At 40.1% G+C, this 19,945-nt stretch overlaps 1 protein-coding gene across 1 annotated transcript in view; it reads left to right on the top strand.

Moving 5' to 3' along the window:
• Positions 1–19,945, top strand: part of CNTN5 (contactin 5) — a 763,035-nt gene that overhangs the window by 229,103 nt on the left and 513,987 nt on the right. The window contains exon 3 of the mRNA XM_087966176.1: positions 13,865–13,999. The gene's annotated coding sequence lies outside the window, so the exon portion shown is untranslated. The remainder of the gene's footprint in view (positions 1–13,864; positions 14,000–19,945) is intronic.

The raw sequence follows: 19,945 nt of genomic DNA on the forward strand, positions 1-19,945 counted from the left end.
CAGTCGCACCCCTCCCCAGACTGCCCCTCTGAGGTAAACCACAGCCCTGATGTGTCCCTCAATGAAATTGAATTTGATATCCCTGGTTTAGATCAAGGTTTCTCAATCTTGCCCATTTGAAGATGAATGGATTTCAACTCCCAGAATTCCCCAGCCAGCCATGGCTGATCTAGGTAATATTCTGCTAATAGTATTCCAATATATTACTACATGGTAACATTGCGCAATTAACAACACTGTAGAAATCAATCTCATCTTGTAGATTAAGCAATGTACATATGTTCTGGCTAGGTTGTTTGAGTTATGTATTCCCCTTGTAGACTGATTTAATTAATGAATAATCTGGTTAATTTTTTATAAGACAAATCTGCTGCATTTGGATATCTCTTGTTAAGTGGCATCTTGGACATCAGCTCCAAACTCTCTCTTTTTCCCCTGACAGCCTTTTCATTAGTGTTTTGCAAGCAAGAGAAGAACAAGCAATTTGCTACAATTGTCAGTTTTCATTCTGAACTGGAGCAGAACATGTTACCCAGCAAACATATAGAACATTAGGAAAAGTAGGACCATCAACCCATCTGCAGTGTTTGTGTTAAACTCAAATCGAAAGTTCAATGTCGATCATTAACCTGCTTAAGTATTTTACAAAAGGCACAAATATTCAACATTTTCAATATCCTTCCCTCATTCTTTTATTAAAGCTGCAAAATATCATCAAAGAACAAGTGGCTGTTACTCAGAATTGAATGTGGGGTTTGATTATTTTGATATACACCATATACTGCTGTCTAGGAAGGGGGAAAAAAAAACCTCTTCATTTGCAATGTTGGGAAATTTATTAGCAAGGGACACAGATATTCCCCAATGGTTAGAGTACACTTGGATGATTCTTATTCTATTCACTATCAGATTCTTATTTGAATGAATAGGAGGTCAAAAAGCCTTGCCAGACTGATTTTGTTTCTAATATTGATCTCAATGACCAAGCTGGAGCTCAGGAGTCTAAACACTGATTTTTTTTCCTCCCCTAAAAAGAGGGAAAGCTGTCAAACTAACACACCTATTAAAAATATTGAATCTTATAATTAAAGGAAATACCCTGCTGTCTTCTTTATTAAGAAAGACTAAAAGTAGGAATAATTTCACAGGCCCCTAATAAATTTCTGCCTGGTCCGCTGAAACATCCTACAACTTAATTGATGTCATTCTTGCCTGTTTACTTGAATTGCCATTAGTTGGAGGTGAATGAAAATGCAACATTTTCAGCCTCAAGGGGGAGGTCTGTAGACAAAGAAGAAAAATGCCAAGCAGAATGTTTTCATCAGATTTTCCTGGGCCCATCACAGGCTCTTTGTTCCTTAAACCAAAGGGAGATTTCAGTACAGGTGGCATGGCCCTCACCTCTCATTTTTACAACGGACTCAGCCTTTTGATCTAAGAAGATATACTAAATGCAACCGGTTGGCAACTAAAACGATGGGGATGCATCAGAGGTGGTATTCAACAGGTTCTGACCAGTTCTGGAGAACCGGTAGCGGAAATTTTGAGTAGTTCGGAGAACCAGCAAATACCACCTCTGACTGGCCTCACCCCCATCTATTCTCTGCCTCCCATCGAGTCCCAGCTGATTTTCGAGTCTTCTTTTGTTGCCCTGCACAGGAGAATGGAGCTGAAAGCAGGTTAGTCAGGTGGGGAGGAAATGGGGATTTTTCAGTATCCTTCCCCTGCCACACCCACCAAGCCACGCCCACAGAACTGGTAGTAAAAAAAATTGAATCCCACCACTAGGGTGCATGTTGGAGTCCTGACACCAGTCTTATCAAACAGGGATGAATAGTGTTTTGTTAGCCAAAAGCTGATGTTTCAACATATTTGAGGGATGGGCTTTCTTTAGATCAGGGGTCCCCAACCACCGGTCCGCGGACCGGTACCGGTCCGTGGAACAAGTCCTACCGGGCCGCTGGCTTGCTGGGCGCTGCCATCTTGTTTTGATGAAAAAGTGCTTCCGGTGAGCTTTTCCGGGTAGAAAGCTCACCGGAAGCACTTTTTCATCAAAACAAGATGGCGGCGCCCAGCTGATGTCGGTACCGGGCCGCGCCATAAAAAGGTTGGGGATCACTGCTTTAGATCATGGATGTCAAATTCAATGCCTGTGGGTCCAATTCGCCCATTGGGTGCTTAGATCTGGCCCATGGGGCCACCCTGGAAACAGCGAAGGACTGGCCCATGATGCCTCGGCCAGTGAAGACAGCTTGGGAGGACCACACATGGCTCTCCCAAGTTCCATTTTCACTGGCAGAGTGCTCAGGCCACCACAGGCGCCTCCAACACGAGTGATGTCAAGCTGGCCATGCCCACCCAGACCCCTGAGGTCAAACACAACCCTGATGTGGCCCTCAATGAAATCGAGTTTGACACCCCTACTTCAGACGAAAAGAGGATTTTTTATGTGTGTTTATGTGTATTTGAAATATATCTACAGTATATTAGGGCTTGAATTACAGTTACCACAAATTCCCTAACTGAAACATTGGGAAAGAATTGGCAGTTTTGAATTACAGTAGAAGGGACTATGAATATCCAAAAAGGAGACTCGGGAGTTATATGGTTGCTCATCTGCTTTGACAGGATCTTAATGGTCTTAATTTAAGATTCTTAAATGCAAATTGTGATTTGTTTGGGCTTTCAGTTTCAAAACCTGACAAAGGCAGTGTTCGGAATAATGAAAGAGGACCTGGATTTGAAACAAGCTTCTTGAAATTAAATCAGATCAAAATAGAAGCTGGAGCTTGCAGGATAGAACATAACGTATTTTTCTTTAGTAGCCAGATAAAGAGCCAAAATCGAATTCCTGGTTTACAGAATTGTTCGAGGGCAGAGTCTATTGGTCAATCATAGGATCCAATTTTTTTTTGTTTTTTAATGACCCCGTAATCCTTTTTGGGGTGGAGTTGGGACAAATGAATGGAGCTGAGTATTTAAGGGCTGGATGTCCTTCCTGTTTGCCAATGCAGAGTTCCCAGAGAGAGAAATATCTGCCTCTACTTAGGAACGAACTCATGGCCTCCTGATTGTGAGCCGAGAGCTCTACCTCTAGGCCACCACCCCATTCAATCACAGGATCCAGTATGGTGCTGCTATCTCCTTTGTGTTGAACATAGACTTTGAAACTTCACCTTATTCTGATTTCCTTAGCTTACTAAATAGGGACAACGATGCCAGATGAGTTTAATCAAAGATGCTCATGTCAGCAGATAGCCCGATAAGGATTCTTGGGAAGACAAGGTAAATGCTTGAGGACAGTCGAATAGAGTCAAGGAATGTCTCTTCTAGGTATTGATATGGATTGGCGGAAATGCTGATGCATACACTACTTCTCCCACACTTATCCAACTATAACCTACAGTAAATCCATCATCTGGTGGCTATAAAGACAAAATGATGTGCAAGTGCCAGAGACATCCTTTTTGCTTATCACTGCATTTCTCAATAGTTCTCATCGTAAAGGAAATCAGTATATTCATTAACATGCTTACTAACTGTAACCATTTAATATTCATTCAAATATTTATGTTGATGGACGATATGACTAAAATCATTTGGAAACATTGTTAGGGTCAACATGTGGGGATCAAGTAAGAATGAATGTCAGATATTCTAAATGAAAGACTTAGAACTTTGATTTAGAATAACTTTATTGTCACTTTAAAAGTAGACTTAACAATCGTGTTACTAACTTAACAACTGCAGTGATTATCAAATGTGGCAAGAAAAGTGGTAAAATGGGGCAAAACTCACTTAACAAATTTCTCACTTAGCAACATAAATTCTGGGCTCAGTTGTGATCGCAACTCAAGGACCACCTGTATAAACTGAATATTGGACTCTTGCTTAAATCTTAAAAAAAAAAAGAATGTATTTGTCTAAATTTGATTTCCAGATCATTTGATTTAGAAACTTTTAATTTTTTCAAGACATTTTTCTTGATTCACCCTCATATGCTTTCTTCTTTTTAATTTAATATCCTGGCTAGCACAGCAATACTTATTTATTTAGATCTTGCCTTTATTATTTCTGTAAATAATGCATGGTAGCATACATACCAAATACGTCTTCCTCTTTCTACTTTCCCTACAACCACCACCCTGTGAGGTGGTCTGGTCTGAGAAAGAATGACTTGCCAAAAGTTACCTAGCTGACTTTCGTATCTAAGGTGGGACTAGAACTCACTTCCTTAGCCTAGTGCTTTAACAACTAGACCAAAATTCTTTCTTTTCTTTCTTTCTTTCTGGTTTTCAACACAGAAATCCTCTGTACTATGCCCTTTTCTGTAAATTCTAAAACAGGTCAAAATTTGGTTTCAGAATTCAGGTTTTTGTATTTTTGTTGGCCTGTTCAGTTTTTGCTTTATTTCTCTTTGTTTCTCTGCCTTCCACATTTTTACCTATTTAGTCCAATGCTTATATTGAACTCTTGCAGAGAAAAACATTGGTCTTTAAAAATATTATGCTACAGTTCCCTAGTTATTTCCAGGCCTTTTATAAATAAAATATGCTGATGATAAATTCCTCAGATGGAAACATTGTAGCAAAAGGTTGTAAGGCCAAATCATCACCCCAGGAAAGATGTATGTTTCCCTTTTAAGTAATATCTAGATTCGGCCTCATTATGAATTTCTAATAATTATCTGGTTTATTGCTGGAACCTGGCTGGGAACAGATCTCATTAGAAAGGTGATCCTGTTGTGTTAGCCGGCTCTCAGGTGAAAAACAATGTTTCTTGAATATGCAGCTACTAGATGTTGATTCTCTTTTAGTTCCAGGTTGCAGTAAAAATAACGAGCTATCTTTTTCTTCCAATAAAACTGCAATGATTCTCCTTTAACAATCCTAGCTGAGTTAGGTGCCCATCTAGCTATCTAGATTACATTTGTAAAATTGGAGGATGGAAAGGAAAGAGGGGGAAAAACCCATTCCATCCTGAAGGTATACGTCTAATCACTGGTATTATCACTTTTTCGCTGTTATCAAATTTATTTCATGGAAGCACTGCTTCTCTTTACGGTGTGATTTAAAAGAAATGAAGAAGTATGGATACAAAATAAATGTAGGAATACAAAAGTCACGGGGATTATCTTATTATATATCATCTCATTCAGTTATTTGTTGAGAACCCCCAAAGAGGGAAGGGAAGGAAGGTAATGGTTTTCTTCACCTCTTAGACACTTAGCACTTAGACTTTACAGTGTTTTACAGCCCTCTCTAAGCAGTTTACAGAGTCAGCAATTGCCCCCAACAATTTGGGTCCTCGTTTTACCCACATCGGAAGGCTGAGTCAACCTTGAGCCTGGTGAGATTTGAACTGCCAAACTGCAGTCAGCCGGCAGTCAGCAGAAGTAGCCTACAGTACTGCACTCTAACCACTGCGCCACCATGGCTCAATAATGTTTAGCGGTGAACTGCTTTGGAGAGTTGAGTATGTAATACTCATAATTGATTAGCAGAAAACAAGTCTACCAGCTTTTTTTCTTTCTAAGAGCAAAGTCCCCTTCACGTTAAATTCAGCTGCCAGTGACTAGATTGACGTATCCATGTTGTGTTCCTGGTAACAATGCAGAAACAATCACAGAGAGAACCAAGGACTCCACAGTTCAACCCTGAGATAGAAATATCTTCTTCTACTGGAATGCAGAAATTGTTTGCTGTTACCTGGGAGTATCAGAGGGGTGTTAGCATCAGACCAGCCATCAAGAAGCCATAAACAGTACCCCAATCAAGGAATTGCCAAACAAGCTAACAGTCAATATCCCAGACAAAGAACCACCAAGACCACTACCACCGACACTGACACGGCAAGCCCATACAATATAAAGTGAGAACAAACCCACTCTCTACTAGCATTTATGATGTTTGGGTAATGAAACATCTGCAACAAAACAATTAAGGTCAGAGAGCACCAAGGATCCCCCAGAGGAGTGTTTTCCCACCTATCCATTTTTTTTCTACACCTGTTGAATTTTGGGTGGATTACTTCCAAGCACAACTAAGCAGGACTTAGCTTAGCTTCTTCATCCATAGAATAGAATAGAATAAAATGGAATGGAATGGAATAGAATAGAATAGAATAGAATAGAATAGAATAGAATAGAATAGAATAGAATAGAATAGAATAGAATAGAATAGAATTCTTTATTGGCCAAGTGTGATTGGACGCACAAGGAATTTGTCTTGGTGCAAATGCTCAAGACGCATATCTCACCAAGATGCCTTTGCTGAGATATGCCTTTAACTCAGCTGTTAAGTCAGTAAACTGGTGACAATCATGGCAATTGTTATCAGTCAAGTCCCAGAATGAATATATTCCACGAACATATTCATTGACAGATGTGGTCTTGATGCCCCTCTTCTACCAGGCTTAGTTTTTTTTATGTGGGTTTCTCTTATTATGAGACAGAGTGAAATAGCTGCCTTGAATGACAGATCCAAAGAGGAAAGAAACATGCTGTCATTGCATCAACATGCTAGTGCTTATAAAGGTTAAGAAAGTCATAAATCTAACTCACACAAGCAGACTCAATGAGAAGACAGACTGCAATAGGAGCCGGCAAAAAACACATTCAAATGCCAAGGGAGGTTTTTGCAGTCCTATAATCACAGAGTTTTTAGTAGACCCAAATGGTTCCAATAAACTGGTGTAGTATAAACATGCCTCTCATTCAGGGGTTGGCTTAAAATTTTTTAGCAAAAGGCTCTCTGCTCGGTTGCTGGGTGGGTGTGGCCATGGTGGGCGTCGCCTTGTCAGCCTCCTGCACCAAGGTGGGGGGGGCATTTTCACCCTCCCCGGGCTCCGGAAGCTTTCCTTGAGCCTCCGGGAGGGTGAAAATTGCCTCCTCGGGCTCCGGAGGCTCTCTGGAAGCCAGAAACAGGCCCACTTCAAACCTTCCTGAACTTCTTGGAGGCCCATTTTTCACCCTTCCCAAGCCTCCGTGTGTGCCCTGCACTTATCTTCATCCAAAATGGAGAGTCCTGGGAGGGGAGGGGTGGACATGGCCAGCCAGGAGTGGGATTTGAGGGTTCTCCGAACTGCCCAGATTTTTAGCTAGGGGCTCTCCCAAACCCCTATGAACCCCCAGCAGCCCACCCCTGCTTTCATTCCTCCAAGGCCAATTCCATTCTCTGGTGGTAGGGCGAGAATAAACCTTAGATCAGACCTGAGCGTTTTACAACCCATGGGCCATGTCCAGCCTATTGCCTATCGTTGTCCAACTTTACTCTCTGTGTGTGTGAGAGAGAGCAATGGTGGGAAGAGGCAGCAGGGGGTGATGGCAGTGGTAGCCTTCCGTAACAGTCCCAATTTCTCATGTGGTCCCTTGGGAAAATGAATTGCCCATCCTTGTCTTAGACCCCTGCATTGTGGGGAGGCTCAGATTTCACTTCCTTCTGTTTAAAATTTATCTGAAGCTGTTGGGTATGATCATTTGTTGGCACAGGGTTAGATACCATTGGGCATTTTGGTGATACTTGGTTGTCCATTTTGGCCCCTCTCTTTTTAAGGGATGCTATAAAGCAGGGGTGTCCAACCTTGGCAACTTTAAGACTTGTGGACTTCAACTCCCAGAATTCCTCAGCCAGCAAAGCTGGCTGAGGAATTCTGGGAGTTGAAGTCCACAAGTCTTAAAGTTGCCAAGGTTGGACACCCCTGCTATAAAGGCTTTTTTCCCCCACTGGACACTATTGGGGTCTGGATGAGGAATGGTTGATATTTTGACTCAGTGAAGCAAGGCTGGGTAGCTGTGAGTTTTAAGGGCTTCCAGATGGAGTAGGATCTAGATGGAGTAGCATCTCATAGACTCCCAATTTCTTCTCAAGGTTAAGGTTGCAATCATGGTCAAGAAAGCAATTGCATAAACCCATCTGGTGCTTCACTTGTTCATGTTTCTAGATCAGGAGGATTTGCCCGTGCCTTTGTCACCTCACTGTTAGACAGCTGCAATGCAACTAGAAGTTGTAATAAGTCAGAATGAAGATATTGTACACACACACACACACACAAATGCACACACAGATAGTTCTAGATGCATCTTAGTTCTAGATGCTCTCATGTAACACCACTGCTTTATAAGTGGCACTATTTTCCAGTAGGTTTCTTAGTGAAGTTGTAGGCTCTCATTACCTAAAAGCTTTTCATAGCAGAGGGTCAAGTTATACCATGCCCAAGAACCAAGAACCACACATGAATTGACTTATGAGTAATGTTTCTTAATTGTTTACCTGGAGACAGAATTTTGCCAGACTAAAGTCACTATCTGTATAACGACCGATATACTCTGTGAACTGCTAAGGAGGGGACATCTTAGAATTCTTCCTGATTACCAGACTTTCCAAACTCTGCTTCTTTGCCCTCTGGGAAGCAGAGTCTCCCTCCTGGGACTTCAGACTACATTCCATCACAGGTTATTTGCTAATTCTAATAAAGTGCTAATACTAATGGTTTTGGCCTGCCCATCAAATTTGGCAACGTAGGCTTTCTCCAGGTTCTTCCTGTAAATACTGTTTGGTTAGATCCAGAAGCGCATGACTTCTCTAACACAATATTTGCCCTACGGAATAGCCTCCCCTCAAAATTTGAATAGCCCCAACCCAAACAGATTCCAAACATTGATGCCAAGAGCACACTATGCATGTTTTACAGTGCATTATAAACAAAGTTTTCTTAGAGCCTCAGTATATTGTATTGTGTCTTTTTGTGTGTAATTGCTGAATTTTATATAATGTCACTAGGTTGAGATGGACAGCCTTCTATGATAGATACATAATAGATGAGGATAGAGGAGAGATGAGAGATGAGAGAGAGGGGGCTATATTAGATAGATAGATAGATAGATAGATAGATAGATAGATAGATAGATAGATAGATAGGTAGGTAGGTAGGTAGGTAGGTAGGTAGGCAGGCAGGCAGGCAGGCAGGCAGGCAGGCAGGCAGGCAGGCAGGCATTCAACAGTTTGGGTGAAATTTGCGTACACACGCTGAATGTGTTTCAAGCATTATGAGTGCAACCTTTTATAAGGAGTAATGTTATAAAACAAGGGAAATGAAAAAAAGGGATCAAAATTCTCAAAAGCATTTTAAATATAAAAATTTACAGGGCCACAACATTTGAAAATAATATTCTTCAGGTACGTTTAATAAACCCATTATCACCTCTATCAGGAACAGAAATATTGTAAAGAACACAGTGGCTTGCTTTTTAGAAGCTTCTGAACAGGAATTTCAATTTGAAAATTTATTGGACTAATAAAATTGCTATTTCAGATTTTATCTCACCTGTTCATTCTTTGAGAAATTGGCAGGAAGAGAGAATTGGCCTCGTAAAGAAAGTTAATACACATGTAATTCAAGACAATAAAAATATCACTGGTATTATAATCTTCATTATTCACAAAGTTAAAAAATACCCAAAGTTGTCCTGGAAGACAAATCTCCTACATACATGAGGCTGAAGTGCATCTGAAGCCAAACAGGCAAACTGAAGAAACCTTGATGTTCCTAGAAGGAAAAGAGATACATAACACACACAAAAAGAGTAATTGTCTTCTGTAGCTTGAAGAGAGTCGCTATATGAGTACAACAAAGGACATTGTTTATATTAGAAATATTAGACTCAGTAAAATGGGTGGGCTTGGAGTTTATTTAGAGAGCACAATTTAATAAGGTCCCCATCAGATTGGCATTACTACAGGAAAGGTCATGTTTACACTGGATTTGTAAGCCCTCTGTATCATTTCCAGAAGGTATATAATATATAAATTTAGTGGGCCTTGGGGTCCTGTATTTCTTTGGTGAGGAGTCCAGCGATCAGTGTGGTTGTGCCATCAGTGTGGTTATGCCACATGTCAGTAAAAGATACTGAGTTGCATCCAGTGGTGGGATTCAACTGTTGTAACAACTGGTTTGCTGAGCGTGCGCTTTGCGTGTGCACGGTACATTTGAAAACAACTCTAAAATTTACCTTCTACTCAGTGGTGGGATTCAAAAAAAAATTACTATCAGTTCTCTGGGCATGGCTTGGCGGGCATGGTGTGGCTTGGTGGGTGTGTCAGGGGAAGTTTACTGCAAAATCCCATTCCCTCCCTACCCCACTAGCCTGCTTTCCAGATCCGTTTTCCTGTGCAGGGCAACCAAAGAAAACCCAGCCAATCAGCTGGGACTTGGGTGGCAGAGAATAGATGGGGGCGGGTCCAGTCAGAGATGATATTTGCCGGTTCTCTGAACTACTCAAAGTTTCCGCTACCGGTTCTCCAGAACTGGTCAGAACCTGCTGAATACCACCTCTGCTTCTACTGCAGAACCGGTGAATTAACAGTTGAGGTGCGCCTATCAGCTGGGCTTCAAACAAAGGAAATATAGGACAGAGTAGCGCAGGGGTGGGTGGGTGGGTCCAATGGATCGCTGGAACTTCCGGTTTGCCCAAACTGAGGCATCTGAATCCCACCCCTGGTTGCATCTATCTCCATATTGTGTGGCTCCTTATTTAATTGCCATTTTACTCAAGATATTGTGAATATGCACTTTGAGGAGCTGATGTAATATTAAAAAATCAAATAGCCTTTTAGTGTATGTCTTTTCCATAATATTTGCATGTGTTTCCTTATCTTATGGGATATGTCTGTGTTTGTACATATCATATGTAATTGCATACAGTTCTGCATGAATAGACTTTACAAAGAACAATTCCCATCTTCTATCTTCTGTCCTGCAGCCTTCTCATTGTCCATAAGCTCCTTCAGACAGTTGGAGGATTTGAAGAAAGATCTGTATTGTGTGGCTCACTTTACATTATGATTGACAAGAAGAAATCATGGACTTCTTTGTTGGAGGACATAATAGGATGGTGTTTGGGTAGTGCTGAATAATAGCATGCTGAAATGGAAGCTGTAATACAATGAATCACAGAGAGTTTCTGGCCATCATTTTAGCTGGAACCATTTGAAGATTTTCACCCAAAGATGATTAGGGGACTGGAGGCTAAAACATATAAAAAACGGTTGCTGGAATTGGGTATGTCTAGTCTAATGAAAAAAAGGACTAGTGCTAGAGGTGGTATTCAGCAGGTTCTGACCACTTCTGGAGAACCGATAGCGGAAATTTTGAGTAGTTCAGAGAACCAGAAAGTACCATCTCTGATTGGAGATTTTACAGTATCCTTCCCATGCCACGCCCACCAAGCCACACCGACAGAACCGGTAGTAAAAAAATTTGAATCCCACCACTGACTAGGGGTAGCATGATAGCAGTCTTCCAATATCTTAGGGGCTGCCACAAAGAAGACAGAATCAAGCAATTCTCCAAAGCACCAGAATGCAGGGCAAGAAGTAATGGATGGAAATTAATCAAGGAGAGAAGCAACCTAGAACTAAGGAGAAATTTTCTGACAGTGAGAACAATTAATCAGTGGAACAACTTGCCTCCCGAAGTTGTAAATGCTCCAACACTGGAAGTTTCAAAGAAGAGATTGGACAACCATTTGTCTGAAATAGTATAGGGTTTACTGCCTAAGCAGGGGGTTGGACCAGAAGACCTCCAAGGTCCCTTCTAACTCTGTTATTCTATTCTATTCTATTCTATTCTATTCTATTCTATTCTATTCTATTCTATTCTATTCTATTCACTACTCATGTTATAAAGAATCAAGACAAAAGTCAGGATAAGTTAAGACTTATCACCAGGATAAAGATAAGAATCAGGATCAGACAAGACTGCAGATTCATTCTAGATCAACTCAGGGTCTCATCTGCCCCAGAAAAGTATTGGTTTCTATGGGTTTTTCCTACTTATAAGCAACTCCTCTACCATTCAGTTCTTTTTGAAGGATGAGGTTTCAACTACTTTGGATTTTACTTCCCTGTTTTGGATAATAGGTTGACCTCCTCTTCTTTGTGGCAGCCCTTCAAATATTGGAAGACTGCTATCATGTCTCCCCTACTCTTTCCTTTTATTAAACTAAACATACCCATTTACTGCAACCATTCTTAATATGTTTTAGCCTCCAGTTTCCCAATCATCCTTGTTGCTCTTCTCTGCACTTTTTCTAGAGACTGAACATCTCAACGATCTCATTTTCACAATCCATTTGACTGCTCATTCAGTTACAGATGAGAGTCAACTGTGTTAAATCCTTTTTTCTGGAGCATCTACCATCAGGGCACCAGAGTTAGTTGCTCTCTGAATGTTCATTCTTTTCTCTACCCCCCCCCCCCCCACATCCCACATGGCCAACTCCACATGAGCCAAATAAATAGATTTCGGGAGCTGTTCCTTCCAAGTTTCCATAATTAGTTTTGGCTCCACAGTGGAGCAACAAAATGCAGTTTTCACTTATCAAAACTCACTCTGTACATTACTGAGTTGGCTTATATGCCTTTGCACAGCAGACAGACAATTACATCTACAGCTGTGAAAGTACTTTTTCCACTACAAAAAAAAAAAAAAGAGATGGAAGAAAAAAAAGTTTAACTTGTGTTATTTCTACGAACTGGACAATGTCAGTATCGTCTGGATTTGCTCTTTATTTAAAGTCAGTATTTTCTCAGGATCTCCATTCCTCTTGAATCTTCATTCAGTCTCCTGGGCCAAGAGATAGAATGGGAATTTTAGAAAATGGACACTTTAACACACAGGCTGCTAGTTATAAACATGTCCCAACAGGCAAACTGGTGAGATGGTTACTTATCAACCCTTTCAAAATTGTGCCCTTCCAAATGTCCTTTATGGTATCTGTTTATTTCACCCGCCTTTTTTTTTCTGAGTGAATAGCCATTCCATCACTCAATCATTAAAGTCATTCCTATGTATCTACTTTCTATCTGTAATTTTCTCTCCTTCCTTCCCTCCCTCCCCACTTCCTTCTTATTTCCTTCCTTCCTTCTCCTCCTCCTCTTCCTCCTCCTCCTTCTCCCTTTTATGCTGTGGGATTCTGTATCGAGACTAGAAACATTTTTGGATTTAGTTTAAGCCCTGAGCTTAATATGCTAGATTGCAGTGTTAGTGGTGATGATGATGACGACGATGATGAAAGAGTATGAAAGAGATATTGCTGGAAACCTTGGTGTCTGCAGGAATTACAGAAGAGCTCTATAGACAATAGGAGAAATGTCTTTGTATTTTTAAGCATTTCAAGCTGTTTATATTGACATATAAAATCCTGTAAAGCCACAACTTGAATATCAGATGCTGTATTACTGGTATATCTTCTCTGTCTTCAAGGCTGGTGGGATGTCTTCTTCAAAGTAGCCAACTTTCAATATTCACCATTTAATAACCCATAAGAATGTTTTTGATACAGGCCTCTGGACGATGAAATTCCCTCTGATCAAGTTATGGCTAACATGCTTCCAGTGCCAGCTGAGAATTTATTTATTCACCCAGCATTTTAATTGAATCTACACTGCTGTGTCACTTATGTTCTAATTGTCCTGGTTTTCATGTTTTAATGATGAGTTGTAATTACATGACTAAACTATTGTGATTTCATGGATTTAGATCCTATTTTGGTGCCTCACTTTGGGATTAGGGTTTAATGAAAAGCAAATAACAAATTTTATAAATAAAAATGCATGCATAAATTTGCCCTGACGTACAGAATTTTGTATTCCCCTAATGCATCCACAGTTATACTCTTGCTTTTTTAAAAAATAGAATCAGAGAACTGAATCACAAAGTTTGAGGAATTGCAGAAGAGGAAAAAAAGATAATTATATTCTGGTTCTCATATTAGTTTATGAAAATCCTAACCCTTTCCCTGGATCTTTTAAAAGAATAGAATAATTATGATTACATTCTTTCATCCTCTCTCTCTCTTCTTTAGGTGATTATCTCAAAGGATTTGGTTTTGAGTTAACACATCATTCTTCCTTCAACAAATTGCACCCTTTAAGGACTATTTTGCTGTAACTGGATTCATCCAAAGGTACTTGTCCACAGAGTTGAAACCAACAAATAGGTAAGGTTTACTCTGTAGGCTTTTTGGGGTGGGGTGGGGTGGAGGAAAAATTACTTGTTTGTAAAGCATTTCATCTGAGATAAAGAAAGTTGCTTGCAAGAAAATGTTTCCAAGATGTGATTCTTCTTATGAGTCTTAAAAAGTTGTGTGAGGTCTTAGATGAGCAGGAAGATAGGGCATATTTCTATTCATAGGTATGGTTAACACACAAATACTACACACACACACACACACACACACACATCCTTTTTACCTTCTTCATTTATTCATTATTAAATGAATAACAATGAACACTTGACTCTGATAGTTGGACAGCATATACATTTTATAAACAAATGAATTGATTAAATATGTTGAGTAGTCATGATTTGTGAATGACCAACGCATACTTGCCTCATGCCAGTTCAACTAAACAATTCTATTCTGGCATTTATTTTCACAGTGTGATATAATGCACGTTTTAAAATTGTCACCTTTACCCCCCTGAGACAGCTACTTGGACTTTAAGTGTTTGCTATTTAATTTTATATGGAGATGGTGTCAGAAGCTGCTTTATTGCTGTAGATGGGTTGCATTTAATTAATCGGAGAAAGGAAAGTTAGAGCTATGATAAATGAAGAATAAGATCATGTGCATCTGCTACCTAATAAGTGAAAAAAAAAATCCTGTCTTACATTTGTTTATTATCCAAAGACACAGAATCATAAACATATAGATTTATCCAGTTGGAAATGGCTATTTGGTGGATGTTTAATGTATAAATCTAATATGAAACATCTGCAAATAACCGTTTCTCGATCTGGGGTGTTAAACTCAAGGCCTGGGGCCTGCCTGGAAACATCAAAGGACCAGCCTGTGGTGCCTCTGCCAGAGAAAATGGAGTTTGGGAGGGCTGTGCCCAGGGCCCCCACACCCCAGTTTGGGTTTCAACGGCCTCCTGCAGCCCTCTGCTAGGGGGCTATCAAAACAGACTAAAAACAAAACAAAAGGAATAATGTTTCTCCTTTTGCATTTGAACATGCCAGGAGGGTCAAGAAAGGAGAAAGGGAATGAAGAAAGACAAAGAAGGAAAGATGGGAAGAGAGCAAGGAAGGAAAAATAAGGAAAGAGGGGAAGGAAGAAGAAAGGAGGAGGAAGAAGGAAGGAAAAAGAAAAGGAAGGAAGGAGATTATAATGAGAGTGAGGGAGGGTATCAAGGAAGTCCCACATTAGCACTTGGCCACCATAGGTGCCCCCAACATGAGTTTTGTGTCATGCCCACTATGGCTACGCCCATGCCTGGTCACGCCCACCTTGGCCATGCCCAAGCCCCAGCCTTCTGATGTCAAACACAACCTTGATGCGGCTTTCAATGAAATCGAGTTTGACACTCCCGTTCTAGATCATTATTTTTTTTATTTTTAAGGTTTAGGAAGTTGTTTTTAGCATTCAGTTAAAATCTATTTTCCTGTTACACTAAACCATTATATGGTATTCTATGTAATGACATGTAAGGAATAAAGTTATGGCCTTCACTGTGACATGTTTTCCATTATTTGAAAAAAAAAAAACCTCTGCCATCTTTTCTCAGCATGAAACATCATCATTTTAACCTTGGCTTTTGACAATCAGACTTCTTCATAACGTTAGAAGTACTGTTAGTAATGGTTTATTCTAGTTCAAAGTGTCATTGATTGTTAGGTTTCTATCTGCATCAAAAGAAGTCCAAAGTTTTTCTGTAGCCTTTCCCCGCCTTTTTGTTTGCACTTCCAAACTTTGCTTTTTTCCTACTTCTCCCTTTTTCCTTTTTTTTTTTTTTTTTTTTTTTTCATTTTATATTTTTGGAAATTGAACAACTTTTTTTGTGGGAAAATCATTTTTTTCAAACTATCTTTGAGGTGGGCAAAATCCTCGCCGGTCCTTGTTTTTCTGGCACTCTGTTCCAGTTTGTTCAACTCTTTCCTAAAGTATGCCACAGACATACAGAGAATTATTATAATACTTCCAGTGATTTGGAAACTGATTTTCCCTTGATGAACTCTGAAACTGCATTTCCCTTTGTCTTTTCTACAGCCAAGTCACAGCGGTTATTTAAAATGGTATAAGTAGTTCCATCTACTTACCTTAGATTTTTTTTCCCTATCTTTTAAAATGACCTATATCAGAGGTGTCAAACTCACGTCATCACGGTGGCATCATACCCTGTATCAAGTCTTTTTTCCCCTTTGCTAAACCAGGTGTGGGTGTGGCCAGTGCGTGATGCATCTAGCCCTCAGGACAGGAGTTTGACAGCCCTGATCTATATTCTTAAGACTGACTGGAAACAAGAACTGTTTTCTGAAGCAGCAAAATATGAAAGACCACTTGAACACTTGTCTGTGTTCAAGTAAGGTTAGAAATGTGTTTCTTGCATCCCAAATATTTTCTCTCTGAATGTTTCAACATAGATCATATTGTCTGATGATAAGTTCTAATAGAAAGATGCATGGACAAATCCCATCTCTTTGTTTTCAAGTTTTAATTTCCTACAAGATGTAAGCTGGAGGACCTCTCTCAACTTCTACAGCTCCTTACTATTAGACCATGCTGACAAGATATCTGGAAGAGAATAAGTTAGCAATAGTAGCAAATATCTGTAGCTTGGGTGTAGGATGATGGTGAAGGTTCTTTCTCTAAGCTTTGGCTTGGTTTCCAAATGTTTCATTATCAGGCTAGGTAACACCTTCGAGTTTAGAGGAACTTTTGTTACATGGCTTGCTAACAAAATGTTCAGAATCCAACCCACAAGCTTGGAGAATGAACTTTCACCCTCAGAGAATAAATTCTTTACCCATCCTGTTGTGGCCTGCTGACGGCTAGTGGAGCTGGCAGAAGAGTCGGACAGTGAGGAGGCTGGAAAGGAACATGGGCCAGTTCTGGAAGCTGAGGAAGGCTCGGATGAGGGATCTGCATCAGAGGCAGAGATGGGGCCAGGGAAGGCTGACAGTTATCAGCTGCCTTCAGAGTCGGACAGCAGTGAGGTGGGGGAGCAGCTGGAGCCAGTTCCCAGCCTGCAGATGCACAAAGCTGCCAAAAGAAAAGAACAATTACGAACTAAGGGTCAACATGGGAGCAAGGCCACAGGTGAATGGTGAATGGCCCCTCCCATAGGGATTAAAAGAGGAGCAAAAGGGGATGGGCCTTTTGCAGGAAACAATTTGTTCGTGGCAGCAGTGTGAAGATCTGTCTGTGCATCTCAGAGATTCTGTGACGAGTCCTTCCTTGTCAGCACTGTGTTTGAAAATATTTACTTGGCAGCTTTCCAAGCTAGATAAGGTCTGTGCTCCTAGTTAGACCCTTGAAAGACTGTTTGCCAGGCCTTTGGCTGAATGTGAATGCACGAAATTTGCCTTCATTTAATAAAAGGGGTTTGGCTGGGACAAAAAGTCTGCTTAGTGCCTTTTGGGGTAGCCCAGGTCAGAACACACCTCTGCTTTATACTATCAGAGGTGAACTGGTATACCCTTGATTTCGCCAACAAAGTTTGTGCCCCTTGATTTAAGTATCTTCTTAATTATTTAGTTATTGTGCTAGATGCAAATCTGCAAATTGCTATGGATAGATCAGTCCATGAAGTTGACCTAGTTGTCAATGAAAGCAATATTGGATAATTTCTGATGTAGATAAAGATTCAGATATGAATCTTACTGAGCATTTGGCCTGTGATACTTTTCTACCTCTGCAAGCATTTACACCATGGGTACATATATTTATATTGCCATCTGTCCAACTTAATGGCAGCCAAGTATAAAACGCAAATCAAATCAATACATACATCCAGCTCCCATGTTCTCCTCCCCAGAACACAAAATGTGATCGAGATTGATATATAATAGGATTCTGTTCTGCATTAGCAGAACGGTAATATCCAGCTTCTGCCAACCTAGCCATTTGAAAGCATGTAAAAAAAATGCAACTAGAAAAATAGGGACCACTTTGGTGGGAAGGTAACGGTGTTCCGTGTGTCTTCGGCGTTTAGTCATGCCAGCCACATGACCACGGAGACGTCTTCAGACAGCTCTGGCTCTTCGGCTTTGTAATGGAGATGAGCACCACCCCCTAGAGCCAGAAATGGCTAGCATGTATGTGTGAGGGGAACCTTTACGTTTACCTTTAATATCCAAGCTAAAAGTCAAATAGGTAGCTTTCCTTCAGATGAATTCCCAACCAAAAATCTCACTAAGTGTCTCAATTCAGATGCAACTTCCGATGCTCCCTCCTCATCTTATTTCATGTAATCTTAATTTATTGGAAATGTGTATGTGTGATAAATTGGAAGATGCTCTAATTGTTCTCTCTTCTGCCTTTAATTCCTTCTCGGCAGGCTGCTCAATTAATTGCACACCCTCTTTTTTTGCTTTTAAAGCCATAAACTGTGCGCTCTTCCTCCCTCTCCACACACCAATTAGCTGAGCTTTAACAGATACATTTTCCTCTCTTCTTTTTCTCCATAATCAGGGTTGGATTGAATTGCTTGGATGCAGAATTCATTACTATAAAACTACTAGAATCATTACACTCTAAAAACGATCATATTAATTTCATTTCAAAGTTGTTCCTTTCAGCTCTTGGGGCAAGTTTTCTATAACTTAGCTGACAATTTTGCAAAGTTGGTTAAACACAGACGGTTGCAAATGAAACTACTGTAATGTCTTCTGTGGGGAAATTTTGATGGAAGGATGCTCTGGTTTTTGGAATGTGTAACTGATAGAGCACCTCCTGGACAAAAACCCTCCTATAAAATCTGCCCATTTTTAAAGACCATATCATTGAGTCGCTCTGTGTTACATTCAGTAATACTTATCACTGAACATTCCCCAGAATGACGAATGGTTTGATGCATTCGGATGCTTGAGTGATTATTATTATGGAGTTTCTCCACTTTGGACTACAAAAATCAAAATGGAGTAGCATGCCACACTTCGTACTTTTTCGAATCTTATAATCCAATAGGCAACTTTAAAAAATGTATTCAAAACTCTTACAATATGTGTGTTTCACAGAAAAATATACAGAATTCATAAATGAAAGTTGGGTTTACAGACTTTTCATAAAAACTAAAACCAAAGAGACAGAAGAATAAAAAGTATCAGCTACAAATGACAGTGGAAAATATACAGAAAAAAATGTATGCACTTGGAAAATGTACAGAAAAATGCACATGTATAGAAGCTCCTACAAGTATGTAGGAATGCTGGTGTGGCTAAATTGTTGTTGTTGGTCAATCACTGTTGTTTTTGACTCTTCATTACCCACAGCACACTAAGCTCCTCTGTCCTCCACTCTCTCCCAGAGTTTGCCCAAACTCATGTTCATTGCATCAATGATATTATTGAACCATCTCATCTTCTGTTGTCCCCCTTCTCCTTTTACCTTTAATCTTTCACAACATTAATGCTTTTTTCCAATGAATCCTCTCTTCTCCTTTGGTGGCCAAAGTATTTGAGCTTAACATTATGTACCTTGTGTACATGATACATATGTACTTAGGGGTTGAATCAAGTGGGATTCCATTCATTTGAATTGTATTCTCCTCCAGATAAGTATAAGACTTTTGGGCTGTTGTTGTTTTTAAAGAGCTCATTTGATGAAAATGTGATCTGGCAACCTATTGCAAACCAAAATCAATCAGCCAATGGAACAGAAGTTGCCCTCGGAAGTTGAGACTTTCAAGAAGAGATTGGACTCCCATTTGTCAGAAATGGTGTAGGGTTTCCTGCTTGGGCAGGGGGTTGGACTAGAAGACCTACAAAGTCCCTTCCAACTCTGATTATCTGTTATCTGTTAAAATGTTGTGAACAATTCTGAGTCTCAATCTCGTTATCCAGATAAATGATGGCTATCCAGTTAAATTTTACTGGGGAAGAATAACAAAGTCCAAATGTTTCATCATTTACCTAAAGTGTGAATGATATTCCTGTAGTTCAA

Source organism: Notechis scutatus, chromosome 5 (genome assembly GCF_049901735.1).
Source record: "Notechis scutatus isolate UNSWTSFEM ecotype Mainland chromosome 5, rNotScu1.2, whole genome shotgun sequence".
NCBI classification, from domain to species: Eukaryota; Metazoa; Chordata; class Lepidosauria; order Squamata; family Elapidae; genus Notechis; species Notechis scutatus.